The sequence below is a fragment of the Durio zibethinus genome, chromosome 4, assembly GCF_047325235.1.
Source record: "Durio zibethinus cultivar Kanyao isolate XHJ-2024 chromosome 4, ASM4732523v1, whole genome shotgun sequence".
Lineage (NCBI taxonomy): Eukaryota > Viridiplantae > Streptophyta > Magnoliopsida > Malvales > Malvaceae > Durio > Durio zibethinus.
In genome coordinates this window covers 7,706,432-7,716,859 of record NC_143165.1, presented here as the reverse complement: position 1 = coordinate 7,716,859, position 10,428 = coordinate 7,706,432, and the positions used below count along the sequence as shown (strand labels likewise).

The 10,428-nt window shown below is 27.3% G+C and overlaps 1 pseudogene; it reads left to right on the top strand.

The window, feature by feature from the left end:
* Nucleotides 1–2,131: 2,131 nt before the first annotated feature.
* LOC149519078 (polynucleotide 3'-phosphatase ZDP-like) lies at nt 2,132–4,401 on the top strand (annotated as a pseudogene).
* The last annotated feature ends 6,027 nt before the right edge of the window (nt 4,402–10,428 follow it).

Below are 10,428 nucleotides of genomic sequence, written 5' to 3'. Positions count from 1 at the left end.
GCCTGACTCTCAAAGTCCCCAGCGGAGTCGCCAAGTTGTCATAACGTCTAGATCCGGGGATTTATCGCTAGACATTGACTTAAGGGAGTCGCCACCAATCTTTTTTATCTAGGTGCGATTGGTCACCTAAGGAATCTGTCCTTTCAGGGAACACTTAAGTTTAAGGATCCCTAAAAGAATAGGTTCAGGTCTACTAACCAGAACAGGGTTCGGGAGTTCGATTACGTGTGAGGAAGGTTATAGCACCCTCACAACGCCCATCAAAAGATGATACCAGCTGAAATTTGTGTTATCTAATGAGCCTTAAAATTTTACCAAGTAATTAACTATTGGAAATTATTCTCAATTGACTCTAATACTTTTAGCAGAAAATTGAGAAAATTTCCTCACCTCAAGAGTATGCAAGAAAAACTACTGTTTCACTTGCAGAGGCTCCATCGTCGGATTATTTAAAGAAAAATCAAAATCAAAATCAAAATCAAAATAAAAAGGAAGAAAAAAATGATTGTTTTCGTGCAGGAAAAATTGATACTTTCAACTTTTCCCAAAAAAATATTCTTTTGAAGCTTTAATTTCGAGAAAAATTGATACTTTCAATTTTTTCTCAAAAATTTATTTTTTAAGAAAAATTGATACTTTCAACTTTTCCTCAAAAATTTATTTTTCAAAAATTTTTAATTTCGAGAAAAATTGATACTTTCAACTTTTCCTCAAAAACCCTTTTTAAAAAATTTATTTTTAAGGAAAATTGATACTTTCAACTTTTTCCCAAAAATATTTTTGGAAACTTTGATTCTTCAAGGAAAATTGATACTTTCAACTTTTCTCCAAAAATATTTTTTTTTATTTTTATTTAAAGAAAATAGAATAATAAAACAAAATAAAAATGAAAATAAATAAAATAAAGAAAAGTAAAACAAAAATAAAAATAAAATAAAGACAAAAAGAATATTAAATAAACCTAATCTAATAAATAAAAAAAATAAAAAAAAACAAATAAGTAAATAAATAAAAAAATTCAAAAAAAAAAAACCTGGAACGGCTCGGAGTACGGCTCGACTCGGCTCGGCTATCGGCTCGGAGGGGGAAAACGCGCGGGTCAAGAAACGGGTCGACGCTCGGGTCAGGTCGGATCTCGGTAAAACGCGCGGATCTTCTAGGTCACTTAAGGCAAAAACGACATCATTTTGGGAGGGTATATAAGGCTCTTCCCTCTATTTTTCGACAGAAAGCTCCTTCCCTCTCTCTCTCTTCTTCTTTTTTCCTCTCGCCTCTCTCTAAATGGTCGAAGAACTTTGGTTGAATGTTCATCGGATTCTGAAAAATTTCGTCGAAATCTGGGTTTTTCATCGAAAGTTCATCGAAAAGTTGTTCGGTTTCTGGGATCCTTCACCGAAAACTGGGCAGCTCGCCGAAAACTTCAAAGTTGGTTGAACTTTCACCGAAAAATGCAACTTTTGTCAAAAAATTCAACCGAAATCTGGAATTTTCCAGAAATTCCCAGAAAAAAATCACCAAAAATCTTCAAAAAATTTCTGCTAACTCCCAGAACACTTCTAAACCTTTTTTTAGCCTTCTATACTCTTCTATACGCCTATTTTCTCTCAAATCAGTAGCTTTTTGCTCATTGGTTTTCTGTGTCTTTTGTTCTGTTCCAGAGGGTCCCTTTTATAGGGATTGATCAAGAGTTTCTGATCAATCCCAATTCCTCTTTAGATCGAGATTCAATCATTGAATCCAACATGGACTCTTCTGATTGAATCCCAATCCAATTTCCAGCCAGATAAATAAAAAAAATAATAAAAATAAAAGAAAAAATCAAATGAAAATAAATCAGATAAATCAAAAAAATTAACAGATAAATTAAAATTAAATAACAGATAATTACATAAATATTAACAGGAAAAAAAAGAAGAAGAAAAAAATAATAATAAAGATATATACATATTAATAAATACATAAATCTAAGATAAAAAAAAATAATAATAAAAGAAAAGAAAAAAATATATATACATATGTAAAATAATAATAAAAATAAAAATAAAATAAAAATGTAAAATACAAAATAAAAATAAATTAAAAAATAAAAATAAAATGAAGAGAAAAAAAAAATACAGACTTACCCATTTGGATCAGGCCCAATTAATCCGGGCCTGGACCAAATTGGGTGTCTACAGTGCCTATAAAATAAAATGTGGGAATGGCCATTACCACCTTGCTATGCCCAAACATAAATGCTGTGCGGTAGGTGTCAATTGAAGTAGCAGATTATTATTTTTTGGAATTGATAACATATACCTCTTGTTTTTCAGAATAGATGCAGATGCTTTCTCCTTATGTATCCTTCTATGCCAGAGATGCTGCAAAGTCTTTATGAAGGGGGCTATAAGCTGGTCTTGTTTTCCTTCTAAAAGCTTTCTGCTTGTTTATTTTGTATAAGAAAATATGATTGTTGTGCATTTGTTTTTTTTTTTATTAAAAATTTTGTTTGTTCAATAATTACGTAATCTTTACGAATGAATCCAATATTGATGGTTGGAAGAATAAAAGACAGGTGGCTGTTGACTCAAAAATTGGACGTCTCAACAATTTCATTAAGCAAGTAAAGGTTCCATGCAGGTTCGGTTTGCTACCTTTATTAACCTTTTGTTATTCCTGTATAAAAAGCAAGTGTTTCCAATCTATTTTGACTTCTCAGCAGCAATAACTGTCAAATCATTTCTGGTGCTGAACTTATCCTAATTCTGAATTGATTAGCATGATGATGCTTCGTGAAGTAATTGCTCCCAGTCTACATCCAGACATTGCTCGCAGTCCGCATCGATGGTGTTAAATTTTGTTTATCAAGTTAAAAAATAACTGCTCTAAATGGTGTTAAATTTTGTTTATCAAGTTGCTGCTCAAATCTTTTAGAAGATGGAACACATCACTGAGCAGAGTAGGGAAAATGCATTCATCTAGCCACCCTTTGAGATTAAGGCTTATTTGAGTTGAACAAATGTGCTGTATAAAATTTCTAGCAAAAAAAAAAAAGTATTAATGTGGACATCCAGACATTGAGATCCCCTGGGTTCTTTAATAAACATTTTAAATGGTTTATCAATAAAACAGCTTACTCTTTAGCCATCATTCTTTGGTATTTGAAAAAATTTCGTGGTCACACCATAAGGTATGATGCTATCTGAACAATAAAGACAAATCACCATGTTGATCTCTGTAATGATAGAATCATCTATAATAAACATCTGGTCATAGTCTTTTTGCTTGCTTTTTTATACTTTTTTTTAAATGATTGTGGAATGTGTCTACATTGCTCTACATAATATAATAATACAATGAATTTGAAAGGTCTTCACCTTTTTTTTTTATATATATAAGTGCAGGTTTATATACCTCGTGGGGTAGACAGTGTTGGCGGTAAAGCAGATGATCGTTTCCATAAACTTAATCCCGGGATGTCGCACATTATGGAGAAACACTTCAATGCTGGCATTCCAATTGATATGGATAAGTTATTTTCCTTTTCTTTTTTATCTTGTTTCACTATTCTGAGCTTTTAAGTAGTTTGCTTTTAGTTACTGATAGTGATTTGAGAAATTTTTGAGTATAATAGTATGATCTGAGTGCTTAAGGATTTGTTAATATCACTTTTACACAGGAATGCTGACTGATAGAAGCTCTGATTGTCTGTCTTGTAGATCTTTTTATGTTGGTGATGCTGCCGGGAGACGTGATGACCATAGTGATGCTGATATAAAATTTGCACAAGTGTAAGTGAACTTGTTCATTTAGTGATATTTTATTTTATTTTTCAAAAAAATTAACTTTCAAATATTGATTTTTGTAGGCAATAACATGTCTTTCTCTCTGTCATTTGGTTGAGACTGGAATATTGAAATGCTTCATTCTCTCTTGTCATTTGGTTGTTTCCTCTTAGCCCTTTTCAGTAATGTGCAATAAACTATGGTCCTGTTAATGCATATATTCTAAATTGCCTATTGTTCCACATATGTTCCTCTTGCATAACTCAATTATCAGTACGGAATGGTTAAGTCTTATGCCGTGAAGTTTTGGCTGGGAAGAGAAAAGATGCATCGGACTTCTCTTAGAATAGGTTAAGTCATATGATAATCCTCATTACTACTATGATCACCTATAGAAGCATTGAAATTCATATTTATTGATAAGGATCAAAACTCATATATATCAAATTAACATATTTCATGTCATGTTTTTAGATGTGTGAAGGCATTCACTCACTGTTAGTAGTACAAAAATACTAATTACTGGTTATGCATGGTCAACAGATTCATTTCCATGATTATTTTATGGTTGCAGGCAATAGGATTGAGGTTTTAGGTTCCCAAGGACTATTTCCACACTTGGGTGAATTTTGGTTAGTAGCTTTTAATGCAAAACATAGCTATACTTATCACTGACTGTAATGTATTTCTTTATTAGATATATGCTATACTCATCATGTCTGATGCATCTTTTTAATGCAAAGTCTGGAGAACAAATTGTTATCATTGGAGATTATTGTGCTATAGATTGATTCATATGATCTTTCTCTCTCTTGTTAGAAAATTTTAAGTGAAAATAGAACTTCATTTGCAGCCCCCATTCCTAAAATGAGCACATTCTTTGCCTGCTGTCCCAACAGCAATAGCGAGTTTCCCATGCTAATTGATAATAATATCAGCTATCCATGTTTTGAAGCCTACACATTAACGATGTTTTGAAGTTTCATTAACTGATGTTGCAAATCTCATCTTGATGGAGTGTATGTTTAGATCTAGTTGAGCATTTCAGCAGTAGAACCTTTCAACAAAGAGAATGACATATTGTAAATTTATTTGAGGAAAGAGTATAAGGAAATAGTGGAAGGATGTTATACAAAGATCACTAGTGATGTAGCTTAACATCTTTCCATGTTAATTGTGAAAAAATTGAGACATTAGTCAACGTCCAATGTGGGTTTGTCACATATAACATCTAGTAATCACATATATGTCATGATGGCCTATTGGAAATAATTGAATTGACAAGAGTGCAACTTAAACTTGCTCTTAGCAGGAAGAATAGAAAAAGACGAAGATGAAAAATTTTTTTTAATCTAATGATTAAGCTACAAAGTAAAAAAGTGATCATGACTTTTAACTTTTGGATTAACAAATTTTTTATTCTCATCTCTTTTCATCTTTCTACCAAGTAGAGCCTTTGGACAATAAGGTCAGAATTTGATCATATATGTCAAAGTCAATCTTTCTAAGGGTCCATTTGGAATTCGCTGGACCCCCGATTACAATTGGAGTTTGTGCCAATCTCACTGTACAGTGTAAAAATTTTCATTTGGTTTTCATTGTCACAACACGATTGATACCAGTTTTTCACTGGCCAATTTTGGTTCGGTGGCCAATTGGGCTTTCTTTCGTTTTTCTTTTTCCTTTTTTATCCTTTAGTTTTTATTGTAAATACAAAATCATTCCTATGATTTAATTATTTTCTTTTCTCTTTTAATTTTTATTTAAAATTTTGAAATAATTTTAATTTAATAATAAAAATTATTATTTGATATATTATTGTTTTTATTAATTTTTAATTATTTATTAATTTTATCAGTAGTTTAAAATTTTTGTTATATATAATATTTAAACTAATATCTTTAATAATCATTTTTTATCTTATTAAAATTCATTTTACCACCATCACTGTATTTGTATTCAAACATATATTTTTATCATTAATTTTAATTTCACCGTTATAATAATTAATTTTACTATTATTACTACTACTGTTTTTAATCTTACCGGAGTTAAACTCACCGCCTATCCAAATGGACCTTAAGGTATAAGTTGTCAAGAAATCTTGTGGTTACATTTATACTGTATTGTTAGGGTTAAAAAACTTCATTAGTTTTCTATTCAATCCAATTTTTTCCCTTTTTCTAGCCTTTAACTGGAAAGTGAGTTAATTGAGAAATACAATGTGAATATTTTAAGTTTCTATCAAAATAAGGTGAAATTAAAGGAGGCAAAGCTTTAAATATTTGATCCCAAATGAAGCATTTATTTTGATTTTATTGAGAATGTGATGATGTGAAAAAGCAATTAAAAATGATGATATTTTTGCTATAATTTCAAATTAGAAAGTGAGAATCCCATATTAGAAAAGAAAGATAATGGAGAGCCCAAAATGAAGAGTAATAATGACTAGATATTGGAATTGGATAGCACGTTTCAAGAAAAACTACTAAAAATATATATATTTATATACATGAGAAAAATGGAAACCTGTCGGCCAAGAAGGAGATTGAACGGAGAAGGAAATCCAACCGAAGAGCCACCAGCAGAGAAAGAAATCCAACCAAAGAGCCACTATCGGAAAAGGAAATTGAACAGCAAACTCATCGGCGAATGAGACCGAACAAAAAAAGAAGCTCGATGGAGGGGGAACTGTTTGTGTAAAAATACCTTTGGCTGAATGCTTCTGAGTAAACAGAAAGAGGACTTGATGAAATTTAGGTGAACTCAACGATACGATGCTTGCTGATTTAAACACCACTAAAGGGTGTATATGGTGGTGTTTTCGTACACAAACGCCATTGAAGGTTGTATACTATAGTAAACGCCACTAAATATGTATAAGAGTTAGAAATTATTTTAATTATTTTATGGCTTTTTAGTACGTAAATGCCACAAAGATTAGTAAATAGCTGAGTTTAATGGAAAAGACGCCAGTAATTGATTAAAAAAATTTGATAATTTTCATTTTAATTGATATTGAAAATCTTTTGTGGCGTTTATAGACATAAACGGTACTATATATCCCTGATTAATGGCTTTTTTTTTTATCAAATGGTGGTATTTAAAATTTTAGTGGAGTTTGGATTAAACACGTTGCTACTTTTTTGAAAACATGGAATTTAGCTGCGTTTATTAGTGAAGTGTCGTCAAATAAGTGCGCCACCATTTGCCCATTTTCTAGTAGTATTATTGATTAATTATTAGTTATCAATAGTTAAGTACTAAGTTATCATTTATTTTTTGTTAAATTATTCTTAATTTAGTATTATGTTATTATGCATTTACAACTATATTATAATTGATTTACCATTAAGGTATTATGCATATATTATTATATTATTACTGATTTAGTAAAAGAGTTATTAATTATTTACTACTAAATTATTATTTATTTTCTATTAAGTTATCACTAATTTATTTCTAAGTTATCAATGATTACTACTAAGTTATACTAATTATATTTATAATTTTAATTATTAATTACTAAATTATTAATTATTTGGTATATTGTTTTCAGTGATTTATATATGTATATCCAAAAGGAAAGTAGCCAAATGTATGTTAGATGATGTAATTTATTAGGTAAAGAAAGAAAGAAGAAAAGTTCAAGTTTAAATGACTTGAAAAGCATGACTATTCATAGTTTAACACGTAATAATAAGTTAAAAGCATAACTTTTTATACTAATGCAAGTATTAAAATTAAATTCAATAAATATATACAATAAATTAAATCAATATTTCTAAAATATTCTTCAAAATTTTTAGTTCATGGTAAAATAGTATATATTAAGATAAGTTTTATTGATGATTTGATTAAATTATTAGTGTATATATTTTCATACCTATTAGTGAAGTACAATTGTATATAAATTGAAAATTTTGAAGTGTTATGTCACCAATGGAAGTAATAAATTTTGCCTTATGTTTCTATTTTTAATTAAATAATTTTGGGTAAAAATTTTGTTATATATATGATAAAAGTAATGAAAACAAATTTAGTAAATAAAACTTATAAAAATTAAACAAACAACAATTCTAAAAAAATATTAAATTAACGATAATCACCTTCGCATTCTTTATAAAAAATTTTTTCCACTAAATAAAAAAAGTATATTTTTAATCATTGCTGCATTCTTTTTACCATCATTCAAAATAACTTTTTTGATATTTTGACACAAATCAACTTCTTTATTTGAAAAAAGTAAAGAATTGTTCGCATTCTTCATAAAAAAATTCTTCAACTAAATGAAAAAATGGTATATTTTTAATTATTGCTTTATTCTTATTACCATCATTCAAAATAACTTTTTCGATATTTTGATATCAATCAACTTCCCTATTTGTAAAGAGTAAAGAATATTGTAAGTGGTCATAACAACTCAAATAATATTTTACTCTATATTGTCTTCATGAATAAGTTTGGACTATAATATGATCTCTTTTAAATGAAATGTTTGAATTATTTTCCACAACTCATATACAACAACTTGATTAATAATTGAACTATTATAAATTCATTGATTTAGACTAACATTTATGCAATATGAATTTCAAAATTCTCAAAAAAGAAATCCTTTAATCTTTGCAAAATTTAGGCATAACGATTTTCTTATTAAATTATCATTAGTATTTCTGTCACTTTTGCACTTAAATCTTTATTGTATTGGATTTTCATTCTATTTTGAAATTTATTACCAATGTAAAAAATATAACTAAAATAACATGCAAATTTAAAACAATTCAAAACTTAAATTGAGTATAGATAAAATTATTCCTCATTTTAAAATTTAATTTAATTAATATAATGCACATAATTATAAAAATGAATTAACTTGACTTGATTTCAATTTATTTTAAAAGGTCAACAACTTAGTAGTTATTTAAAATCAGAAATGATTGAACATAACTCAAACCTAAATTGAAATAACAACCTAATCAAAATTTAATATTAATTATTCATTTTTCATAACAATTTAAAAGTTTTTTACTTAAACTTTTTTTCCTTAATCTTTCAATATTTTATTTTTATTGTCTTTGCAGTTGAATTAGTTAATTAATTTTAAGAGTATTTCTAAAGTGAAATTTGTAGTTGAATTAGTTAATTAATTTTAAGAGTATTTCTAAAGTGAAATTGCATTTATAAGTAATTGAGTATGCTTTATTTGAATTTAGAACAATTTAAATCAAGTTTTTTAAACAAAGAGAAAATACACTAATTATTGAGTCAAATTTGTTAAAGTGCATAAGTAAATAATTGAGCATACTATATATAAAAATAGATGATAAAATTTGACTCAATCTAATTGATCACTGATCTTAAGTCCAAAATTCAACTCAAAATTATAAAAAGTCAAAATTCAAAATGATTAAAATACAAAATATAAAATTAAATAAAGATTTATTAAATGAATTTTGCTAAAAAATGCCTTTAAATCACTTTTAAATTTAGTTAAGTTGTAATTTATAATAATTTTTATTTTAGATGTAAAATGATAATTAATTTGATAAGTTTCAATTCTTTTGAAGAAATATTATTTAATATGGCAACTTTAAAAATTTTGGTATAACGGTGAATATTTTTCAACAGATATAAAAGAGAAAATGAATGAATATATATACAATATTTCTCCTATAAAAGAGTTTCATATTAATCCTAAAGAAATTTAAAATCAATATATTTATATTTTTTAATTTAAACATCCTATCACACTAACTTTCTTTGTCATATGGAGAAGATAGAGTTATGTATAACCAATCATTCTTTCATCTCATTTTCTACTTAGAATAATCTCACCTTGATCCTTCCATCAATTGAACATAATTGTATGTTCTATCAATTGAAAGCTTAATTTTTCTTTTATTTGAAAAATTTTATTATACATAAATTTTGATTAAATAAAAATATTAAAAACATAATTTTAAAAATTAAAATGAAAAAAATAAAATAAATTCATAACCTTGGTATTTGTCATGTTTTCTTAAGAAAATTTCAATTCTGAAAATAATAATCTTGTTATGTAATACTTATATAATTTATAATAATTTTAGTTTCAACATTAATAACATAATTTTCATGAATAAATGAAATTTTGGTATAAACACATTCAAAAGAACATTCCAATAAATTTTATCACACATTGAAAGAATTCACTAAAAACAATTAATTTTACTCCACTCGATAAGTTTTTACTTATAATAGTTCATGTTAGGTTGTTCAACCATTTAAAAGGACAAAAAAAAAAGCGAGTAATTTAATACAATTGAGAAAGACTAAATAATCTTATGATATAAATTAATCATATGTATGTATAATAAGATAAAAGTTGACAGAAAATTAAATCAATTATTGTTTCAGTCAAAGTAAATAATTTTTATGACAATTTGACAGGACCCAATCATGAGCTACTAGTACCTTTACCACCCTTTGAATCATCTAATTCTCTAGGTAGAAAGTCCAATTAGATTGTTCAATGAATCACATAATGCTAATTGTTGGTGCAGGAGATGCAATTTATTTATATTTGATTTGATATTAGTTTTTGTTTATGGGAATAACAATTATAAAATTTTAGAGAAAATAATATAAAAGAGAATTAGTTATAGAGGTAAAACTAAACTGT